The sequence below is a fragment of the Xyrauchen texanus genome, chromosome 28 (assembly GCF_025860055.1).
Source record: "Xyrauchen texanus isolate HMW12.3.18 chromosome 28, RBS_HiC_50CHRs, whole genome shotgun sequence".
NCBI lineage: Eukaryota > Metazoa > Chordata > Actinopteri > Cypriniformes > Catostomidae > Xyrauchen > Xyrauchen texanus.
Genome location: NC_068303.1, coordinates 6,745,153 through 6,757,039, shown reverse-complemented (window position 1 = coordinate 6,757,039; position 11,887 = coordinate 6,745,153).

Sequence of the window (11,887 nt, the reverse complement as noted above, 5' to 3'; positions counted from 1 at the left end):
TTTACCATGCTCAGCCATTGTGGTGGGGGGAAACACCTGATCTCGTTAACGAGAAAGTTTATTAAAATTTGTGTCATCTTGGACTTACACTGACATCTAGCGGCTTGGATGCAGCATCATTTAAAGTCAATAGTTTTCCGTTTCAGATGACATTGTAGAAATTTTGTATTCACAGTCAACCATGATAATAAATGAGTGAAAGAGTCAAATAACAGGACGGATACTGAGATTAAGAGAGTAGTATTCGGCTGGTCATGTGATCCTAACATGGCAGCCCCCATGTGTGGACCTTCTCCATGTAGAATAAAACAGCTTTTATAAGGTTACTGACATGACTGGAGGCTTCATTTTAATGTGAGTGGTCATGATTTCCTACTTGTATTACAAAATTACAATTCATGTCTTTAGGAGTTAAACTTTTTTTATGAGGAAAAACTAAATACTGAGTGCACATTTAAGTATTTATTTAATTTTGAATAGTTTGGCCCTCCATACAAAGGAACTGTCAACTGGGTCAATGAAAAATAAAAATGTCGAAGATGGTGATGTTTAAGGGAGTCTAAAATGTGTGCAAAGTTCTTGGAAATAAGTTTTTGAATTAGTAGATATTAGAAGTTTTGATTTAACAGTTAAACACATTTGGCGTTATCAAGAAGAAAAATAAATTTGTGATTGTGTACACATCCAAATAATTATTTTTTGTAAAAAAAAAAATCCAAAGTTAAAAGTATTTAGAAACACTTTACAGTAAGGTTCCATTCATTAACATTAGTTAAAGGTGGGGTATGTGATTTGCAAAACGGCCGGCAGATTTTGAAAATACACAACTCATAAGGTCCTACCTTCTCTCCTCCAACGCTGGCCCTGACTCCACCCATTCGAAAAACATGGACGCGCAATCATGCACGAGCGAAAACTCAGATGCGCGAGAGCGAGCCAGGCTAGCATAGGTTGGAGTTTCTGCATGACGTCACCATTTACCTGCTAAGACCGTCAACATGGCACAACATTCAGCATTAAGTTGCACCAGATATTATTAACATTCAACAGTCACATAAATCATTAGTATTGTTAGAAAATTGATGTTTTTGAAATGTAAATATATATTGTATAAATATAAAATATATAAAAATATATTGGACGTCCTGGTTGTCACCGAAGTTTATGGCTAAATATAGGGCTGACCGATATAACGTTATCAGATGAGATTGTTATGCGCATCTCGTCAGTAAAGCACATAACATAAAGTGCATTCATTGATTAGTAAATCGCCATCAGCTGCTTTCAGATGGAGCGGCGTATACTACACAGATCCGTAGTTCACTAACAAGCTGGGCCGTGATAATGAAGGGTAAATTGCCCAGCTTGTCAGTGATGAACTACAGCTCTGTGTAGTAAATGCCGCTCCATCTGAAAGCAGCTGATGACGAACGGGACACGCGCGCCAGGGTGGTGGGGGAGGGGGCATGGTACGACCGTTTGATTGACACATTTTCTGTCCAATGATTCTAGATGGTCTTGAAAATGATCGGCTGGAGTTTTTCGAGTCCTGCCCGTTCCACAGATGATTAAATTGCTTAATTTTCATTTCAGTGCTTCTAATTTACAGCCAGTAAGTGGGTTAGGAATAGGATTTCAAGTTATTTTGAAAAAATGGTCAAAAAAGAAAATCACATACCCCACCTTTAATGCATTATGACAATGAACATATACAGTATTTTTTACATGATTTTATTTAAAGAGAGTACACCCAAAAATCTATTTAAATGAGAGAAAATTGTCGTCTCATTAACTCACTCTCATGTCATCACAGATGTGTATGACTTTCTTTCTACAGCAGAACACAAATTAAGATTTTTAGAAGAATATCTCAGCTCTGTCGGTCCATACAATGCAAGTGAATGATGATCAGAACTTGTAGCTCAAAAAAATCAAATTAATCAACATGACTCCAGTGGTTAAATCTGTAACTTCATAAGCTATATAATAGATGTGGGTGAGAAACATTATTTAAGTCTCTGTTTTTTTACTCTAAATGTCTGCTTTTACTTTCACTTTTACATCTGAAAGTGGAGATTTAGAGTAAAAAAATTATTTACATTTTAAAAACCCACATCAATCATATAAATTCTGAAGATACAGATTTAAACACTAGAGACATGTTGATTAATTTGTGTGTTTTTTGGAGCTACAAGGGTCTGAGCACCATGAATTTCAATTCAGAAAGAAAAACACAAAGAATAGATCCAGACACATACTGAGCATCACTAGTGGATTTGACACATTTTACGTTGCATTCTAGATCAATAAAAAAAAAGTCGGAGTTCGGATGCTACTCTTAATGCTTCTGACAACTTTAAATGGCTGAAATGGAGTTGTATGGTAGTAATGCCTTTCTAAACTTGGCCATAGTTTTATTGAAAAGCAGTAGAACACATTTTCATCCATCTTTTAAGTTCCCTAGTTGAAAAGGTCCTAGTCATGTGGTTTAACAGACACAAACATATTACAGGTACATAAAGAGTAGCACAACATTGTTGTGCTTTGTTATCTTTATTCTTTATAGGCCTGTATTATTTATTAACACGTGCCACCTCTGTTCAGAACACTGCAGTCTTTCATTACCCAACGTGTGTGTCTCACACTAATGGATTAGTGTTTTGTAGTTGAAAACATGAACCACAACAGACATTTTGGGACTTTTATCATGAAATTATAAGGATGTAAATGTGGGTGGGGTCTGCTGTTTACATTGAATGGGCTTGAATGTATTGATTAAAGTCTATCACGGCTTTCTCCTGCTTATTTGTCTCGATGGAACTGTTCCTAAGACGTCTAATTTCTCTGATGGCTTCCAGACCTGAGACATTCAGTTTTTTTACAAGCAGGCCAGCATGGTCCCTGTCCTGCCATGACCAGGAACCCCAACACTCTGAGGAGGAGAAACAACCAAAAGCAGATTTATTGTGGGTGAAAAACACTTGATAGCCTATGATACACTTGACATTTTGGTAATACATTTTTATAACAACTTTTCAAATATCCCATTTAACAAACAAACATTACAAATTGCATAACAGATTAATAGTTCTTGTGCATTCAAACATGGTTGGGGTAGGGTTGCCACATGTCCAGGAACATCCCGGTTTCTGGCCGTCTGTCCAGGCAAAATGGCCTGGAATTTCAATATTTTCCCAACACGTGCAGACATATGAACTCTTGTAAAGAGGAAAATCAAATGTATTCTTGTAAGAATCATAAGTCCAATAGATTTTAGTGAAATATCCCAGACTGCAACACATAGCTGGATTTACAGCCGTTATTTTCTCATTCCGAAGAAAGATGGCGGGCTTCAGCTCATTCTAGATCTGAGACGCTTGAATCACTTGCTCACAAAGCACCCATTCAAAATGTTAACTCACCAGATCTTATCACAAATCCATCCTCAGGACTGGTTTGCAACAGTAGATCTGAAGGACACATACTTTCACGCACCAATTGCTCATCACAGGTGGTTCATGAGCTTCATGTTCGAAGGAACTGCATATCAATTCAAAGTCCTTCCTTTCGGTCTGTCTCTGTCTCCCAGCACATTCACAAAATGTATCTATGTGGCTCTCACCCCATTGAAATGAATGGTGTGCATGTTTTGAATTACCTCGATGATTGGTTATTACTAGCCCAATAAGAGGCACTTCTGAGCAAACACAGAGACTTTTTGCTTTGCCATCTGAAAAAACAGGGTCTGAATGTCAACTGGGCGAAAAACAGACCATTCTTCGGTGTTTGTCTCCGTTCAAACTGGAGAAAACATTGCTATACCATTAGGTCTGTTACACATGAGACCTCTCCAGCACTGGCTCAAGCGACATTCCATATTGCACCTGGAGCCACGGGTGCATGTGCATCGCGGTGAGTCGCCACTGCCTGGCTGATCTAGCACCATGCACAGCGCCGGCCTTCTACTAACAGGGTGTTATGCGGGGTCAAATTTTCAGAGGAAAATTGGTGATGCACAAGGATGCATCTAACACAGGTTGGAGCATGGTGTGCAATGGACGCCTGAATTTCGGCACTAGGACAGGTGCAAAACGGGCATGCCACATCAAGTGCCTAGAACATCTGGCTTGCTTTCTAACTTTGAGAGCTTTTCATTCCAACATTAACAACAGTATTGGCGTACGTAAATCGTCAGAACGGACTCTGATTGCCGCAATTAATGAGCATGATACAAAGCCTCCAATGGAGTGGGTGTCATCTCCTCTCATTGCATGCGACATGTCCCGGGCCGTCTGAATTTCAGAGTGGATCTGTTGCCACGCCAGGGAACATTACCAGTGGAATGGAGACTTCATCCTCGGACAGTGATGAGGATTTGGGAAATATTCGAAAAGCGGAAGTCGATCTATTCGCTCACTACAACAAATTATATTTTACAGCATGTATTCTGTAGTGGAATACATTTCAAAAGTAACCCCCCCCAACCCTGACACCGTTATGATACCCAGTACTCTTGTTGTCTGTATTGGTTATTACCCTCTTTCTTTATTTTAAAGCTATCACAAAAGTAAAGAAAGGGTGAGGTGCTAAACTGTTTTCCTCACTATGCCTGAGACGATCATTTTTAAAGGAATAATTCCATAACTTTACTTAAAATGAGTCAAACAAATAACAAAAAGGGAAGATATTTAGAAATTATTATTATTATTATTAGATGACTATTTCAGCTCTGTAGGTCCATACAATGCAAGTCAATAGGGCCCAAAATGTTGAAACTCCAAAAAGCATATAAATACAGCATAAAAGCAATGCATACAACTCCAGTGGTTAAATCCACATCTTCAGAAGTGATACGATAGGTGTGGCTGAGAAACAGATCAATATTTATGTTCTTTTTAACTATAAATCTACTTTCAAAGAGTCCTCCTATGCACTCTTTCCTATGTTTTTTGGCGATTCCCATTCTTTGTGCATGTCACCCCTACTAGGCTGTTGTGCAAATAAGAATTATTTATCCCTCCTGCCCAGGTGACGATATGCACGAAAAATGTGAATCGCCAAAAACAGAATATCTCATGAATATGCATAGGAGTAGAGCCTGACCGATATGGGAATTTTGAGACCGATAACGATTATAGAAGGGGACATTTTTTTTTAGTTTTTGAGCTGGAATGAAAACAGACCTTTTCTATGTGGATATGACTATGCAAAGGTACTCAGAAGGCAGCTTTCTTAAATATTTTTATCAAAGAATATTTGACATTATACATTGTCAACCAATTCTGGAAATGAACAATGAGGAAATAAAGAATGAATAAAAATACAATAAATAGTTAAATAAAAATCAGTACTGTATGTTCAGTATCAGTCAATGGCTGACCATTTAAACAAAGAATAAATAAAAATACAATAAATAGCCAAATAAACATCAGTAGTACTGTTGAGTATACATCAAATGCTGACTATTTTAATACTGCCAGTCAATTAGGGGCAGGTCGTATAACAAGAAGCATTGCATCTCACCAAATAGGTATGACATAACGTGAAATCAACACTCAACAGACACAATCCACCACCGCACTGTTGTCTGCTGAGCTGCAAAAAGATGCTCTGATGTTTACCTTTCAATCTGCTACATTACTGACTGCACTGACAAACTATAGCTGGCAAACAGATATGATAAACATGAGTGACATGGTAGTCAGGAACAGGTTATATTAGTTATATTGAAAAGGGAATTATGATGGGGGTCATTGTTTACTAACTTTCCAGTATGTATTTCACAAAGTGGTTAAAATACCGTGAAGACACCGCTTAACTCCGCACTGTCTGCAGAACCAGCGCAGCTCTGTAAACAATGGTGTCGGAGCGCGCTCTGCTGGACAAGTGACGTTACGACACCAACTCTAAATCACCTCATGCATTGTTTTCTGCATTATATGTTCTGAAGAAAATAAATAAAAAATCATTTATTATTGATGAGTTTTTTTTAAAGAACAAATATTTTATGTTGTCTCTAAATTAATGAGGTCATAAAATAAATTGCTTTTAATAGGATGCATGTAAAATAAGAATTAGAAAAAAGATTTAGATGGCATGTAATGCAAAAGTGCATACACATTGACTATTCTGTCAATCATAGCAAGAAAAGAAAGAAAAGCAATTTTAAAAATGTATAATACTCAAAGAACCACAAATAAAAGATATATGAACAAAAAAAAAAAAATACTGAATCACAACCAGGAATCTAAAGAGCAAAGACAAATCATTGTATTAAAAAGATTTACAAAGGCTTTAACACCACTCAAATTCACTAACTGACAGTTATCAGTCTTAGTCTTGATGATGAGAAAGACTTTTCAGAATTTACCATGAAGTAAATGCCTTTGGTCCAACTCCTCCAATGACAATATCAGCTCCAGTCATTCCTCCTTTGGGGCTGAAGCCAAAACCGATCCAGCCGCTGGTGTTGATGCTGAACTCGAACGAGATGGTGCCCTGGATCTCATCAAATCCCCACTTCAGACGCACCTTGTGACTGGGGTCCAGATGCTCAGAGAAAGGGAGAAGAGGGTCTTCCTGTGTGGACCGTGAGCAAGACCAGAGGCAAGACGAGAAATAATATGCCCATGTTAACTTTTTAAAAACCTGACAGACGTTCTCCCTCTTTCAAAGAAGTTTCAGAAGGCAGTGCACTTGAAACTGCTCTGAGGTTCACTCTTTATAAGCAGCCTGCAACAGTCACAGTTCTCCTCCTCTTTCTCTGCTGTTATGAATTAGGTTCCAGTTCACCTGTTCATTGAGTACTATTGTGACTGTATATAAAGACTACGAAAGAGAAACAGATCATGGTTTTGACAAATACTTGAAAATCAATCGTGGAATCAACATGTATTCAGCTTTACAATTATCCTAGTAGACCATGACTAGTTAAAAACATTACATAAAAGTAAGCATGCTTGTCAATAGCACGGGGTGGACTTTTGAATTGTGGTGGCAGAATTATATTGCCTTTTGTTTTTAATAGTCACTTTTAGAGTCACTTCATACAGCATGTTTTTATTAAAAGACGATGTACACATAGTGAAAGAGGTCATTCTTACTTCACAGCAGATGATATCAAACACTAAGTTAAAACATTTAACGTAACAAAATCTAATATAAATAAATGTTCAGATGTAATTTGCTGCCTCAGTGTTTATTTGTGGTATAGATAGTCTTAGATTATCTATACCCATTTGAAGAAAAAAAAAATCATTACATTATGAGGTAACCAAAAAGTACTATAAGAATTTACACATGAATATTTCCGACCAATGAAAACACAATGTACACTGCCTGGCCAAAAAAAAAAGTGGCATAGGCTACTCTAATATTTTGTTGGATCACCTTAAGCTTTGATTACGGCATGCATTCATTGTGGCATTGTTTCGACAACCTTATGCAACGTCACAACATTTATTTCCATCCAGATTTGCATTCATTTTTGGTCAAGATCTTGTATCAATGACGGGAGAGTCGAATCCCTCCGTAAAGTTTTCTCCAGCACATCCCAAAAACATTCAATGGGGTTAAGGTCAGGACTCTGTGGTGGCCAATTCATGTGTGAAAATGATTCCTCGTGTTCCCTGAACCACTCTTTCACAATTTGAGCCTGTTGAATCTTGGCAGTGATGGGATAACCGTGGATTCAGGTGTTCAGCTGACTTAATTTTATTGCCACATGACGTTGCTGAGCCTAGACCTGACCAATTAAATCAACCCCAGATCATAACACTGCCTACAGAGGCTTGTATAGTCGGGACTATTCATGATGGTGCATCTTACCCTGACACACCCTTTGCTTTGGTGTAGGGTAAATCTGGACTCATTAGACCAAATTACCTTTTTCCATTGCTCCACAGTCCAATCTTTATTCTCCCTAGAAAATTGAAGTTGTTTTTTCCCTGATTAGCCTCTCTAATGAGTGGCTTTCTTGTGGCAACACAGCAGTTTAGTCCCAATCCTGTAAGTTCTCATTGCATTGTGCATGTGGAAATGCTCTTTCTTTCACTATTAAACATGGTTGTGAGTTCTACTGTCAATTTTTTATGATGTGACTTCAAGAGTTTTAGTGATCTCCAATCACGATCATTCAAGATTTCTTTCAGACTATATTTCTTCCGTCAAAATGACGGTTCACCACTATCCTATCAGGTTTTAATATGGCGTTGGACAGTTCTTAACCCAATTCAAGTGATTTCAGCAAATATCCTTAGTTGTTTTTTGCTTGATACGGGTCAAAAATGTGCTCCTTCTGAAACACAGTACCATCTTTTCCACGACCACAGGATACATCTTCTGGCATGGTTGTTTAAGAAATGAGAGTTGTTGCCAGCTGAAACATATTAATCACTGCAATAATGATCCAATCATAGGCTCTAAAATATCTGCTTATTTTAATCCAAAAGGCAACTTTCTTTGGCCAGGCAGTGTATTATCTTACAAATGCATAAGGCTTCCTATACACTCACTGAGAACTTTATTATGAACATTATGGTCCTAATAAAGTGCCCAACATGGTCTTCTACTTTTGTTGACCATCCGCCTCAAGGTTTGACATGTTGTGCATTCTGAGATGCCATTCTGCTCACTACAATTGTACAAAGGGGTGTTTTGAGTTACCGTAGATTTCTGTCAGCTCGAACCAGTCTGGACATTCTCTGTTGACCTCTCATCAGCAAGGCATTTCTGTCCGCAGAATTGCCGCTCCCTGGATATTTTTTTGTTTTTGTCACCATTCTCTAGACACTCTAGAGACTGTTGTGTGTGAAAATCCCAGGAGATCAGCAGTTACACAAATACTCAAACCAGCCCATCTGACACCAACAATCATGCCACAGTTGAATTGTTTCCCCATTCTGATGGTTGATGTGAACATTAACTGAAGCTGCTGGCCCGTATTTGCATGATTTTATGTGTTGCACTGCTGCCACATGATTGGCTGATTAGATAATCACATGAATAAGTAGGTGTAAAGGTTTTCTCAATAAAGTGCTCAGTGACTGAATTACCTATACAAAAAATATTTAAAAAAAATAAAAATGATAAAGTAATTCCACCAATAAAGTTGCTAGCTTTTGATCTGATTTTGGGCTTACAATGTTGATCGTTTTACTGTAAGTCAGGGCATGGGCACAGAAGTTTCTGGAGGGCCTTGAGGCAAAAATAGTGGAGGAATGACCCAATTAGACCTGGCCATGTTAAAAAAAAAACTTATTGTGTATGGTTAAAGTTAGTTTAATACTTAGGCTACAGACATAATCAGTATTTTTACTTTACAATCAGCAATATAATATCCATATATGTGAAATGTTCAGAATATAGAAGCCCATTTCCACCACGTGCAGGTAAATGGTGCACACGTACATGGCCATCCTCGTGATGTAAAAGAAAACAGGACTCATCAGACCAGGCGACCTTCTTCCACTGTTCCAAGGTCCAGTTCTGACGCTCGCGCACCCATTGTAGGTGCTTTCGATGGTGGACAGGGGTCATCATTGGCACTCTGAACAGTCTGCAGCTACGCAGCCCCATATGCAGCAGGGTGCGATGCAGTGTGTGTTGTGACACATTCCTCCAGTAACCATCATTCAAATGTTCTGTATCTTGTGCCACAGTAGACCTTCTGTCGGTTTGGACAAGATGGAATTGCCTTTATTGCACTTGCTCATCGATGAGCCTTGGGCACCCTGCACCTGTCACCAGTTTGTGGTTTATCCCTCCTCGGACCACTGTCTGTCGGTACTCACCACTGCTGATTGGGAGCACCCCACAAGCCTTGCCGTTTCAGAGATGCTCTGACCCTGATGTCTGGCCATAACAATTTGGCCTTTGTCAAAGTCACTCAGGTCTTTCCTCCTGTCCATTACTCCTGCATTCAACACGCTGACTATGAGAACTGATTTTTCGCTTACCATCTAATCTACCCAGACCTTGACATGTGGCCTTGCCTACATACAGCATGGAGCCGCCTTCTAAGGGGTCTTTCAGACAGAACACATTGTTGCATTTAAAAAGCGAAATGTTGCACAACAAAAGGAGCAGAATGCAGGTGGTTCGAGACATGTTTTTAAAATGATAAAATATTTTAACTTGACACAACGTCCTAAAAAATCTGTGCTTCTGGGCTAAAAAAAAAAGCAGCGAGATGCTTCGTAGAGTTCAAAGACGTCCGTCTAGCGCACAATCAACAATGTGTCCTGTGAGAACGGCCCTTTAGGCACCTGCTTGTTTATCTAATTCACAATTCTAGACCAAACCCACAAGTGGATAGACTAAAACATGTAAATTACAGATATATGATGTTTAATGCAGCTTTGAGTTTATTCTTTCAGGCTGTACAACTCTCCATGTGATGTTGCTGGAGTTTATTTATACTATTAAAGGCCCGGCTCATCATCGCCCTACTCAGTAGGCTACTGTATATGTAACAGCAAAATCATGTTTCTGGTCATAGTTTGGTCAAACTCATGGTTTGTTATTATTTCAGTGTTGATTGTGAGACCATGATTCAATACATCAGCATCAATGGCTCAGATGAATTGTCACAGCAGAATTAGAAACAGAAACAGTTTGCAGAAAAAGTATTGATGTGGATTATTAAAATCATTGAGATTTCGGTCATGTTCTTGGCTCTGCTTGCGATGTGTTTTCTGATCAAATCTCATCAAGCTTCTTCAGTTATCATACATTTCAGATCTCATCCAGGTCATCTGTCTGATATCAATAACAATCAAAGTATATATGAATATTCTGTGTGTGTGTGTGTGTGTGTAATGACACATATTGCTTTTGAACGATACCTGTTGGTTCTCATCCTGTCTTGTTCAGAACTTACCATTCACCGAAATTCTCCAGTGTCTTGTTAGTGCCTCTGCCCTTTGTCACAATGACACTACTTGATCTGCATTTTGATAACAAGACCAAGAGTACAGCACTTTTATCCCCTACCCAATAATCCTTCTCTGTTTTGTTGGCACTTGGAGGGGTCTCTCTTACTCAATAGAGAGGGAAGAGAGAGAGACGAGAGTGCGGTGTTGACATTTACAGAGAGTTTGTTATTGAGAAGTATTTATGAAACTGTTAAGAAACCTTTTTGAGCACCTTGAGTTAAAAGCCACCAAAGACGTTTGTGTGAATTGTGTGCGAGGACAGAAAATAAACACTTGCCTGAACTGCTTCGTTGCTTCCTGTTACAGAACTTCCAACAATAATACATGCACATTTCTCTTTCTCCCTCACTCAATTATGTTTCTTTTTTTTTTATCAAGTTGTTTTTGAGTCCGAAGCCTTATCAGTTACTAAAGCTCACATATTTCTTTACTGTCTCCTCTATCAAAACCCACTCGCTGACTGTTTATTGTACTTGTTTATGTGGAGCGATCTTGGTAATATATTGATGTCTCTTTACTGCTGTTACAGATCTGAAAACATTAGAATTCAACACATCAAAAAGTACAAACAATCATGTGTCATAATGTGCAGTAGACTTACAGGTGTGCAAAGGTGTTTTTATTGGATATGATTTGTTTTAATTAATAAAAATTAGTGTGTGTGTGTGTGTGTGTGTGTGTGTGTGTGTGTGTGTGTGTGTGTGTGTGTGTGTGTGTGTGTGTGTGTGTGTGTGTGTGTAGAAAAATATGTAATCTGTAAAAATAGTAGTCTGTATCAGCAATGTTCTAAGATAATTGCAAGTGTGTTCACGATTTGTAAAAATCGGATTTCAACTGCGAGACTGAATTTGCTGAATATAAACTCAGTTTAAAAAAACATAAACAATTATATGGAAATCTAAAGAGTTTGATAACCAGGTGATAAAATAACTTTAGTAGTGCACATAAAATTG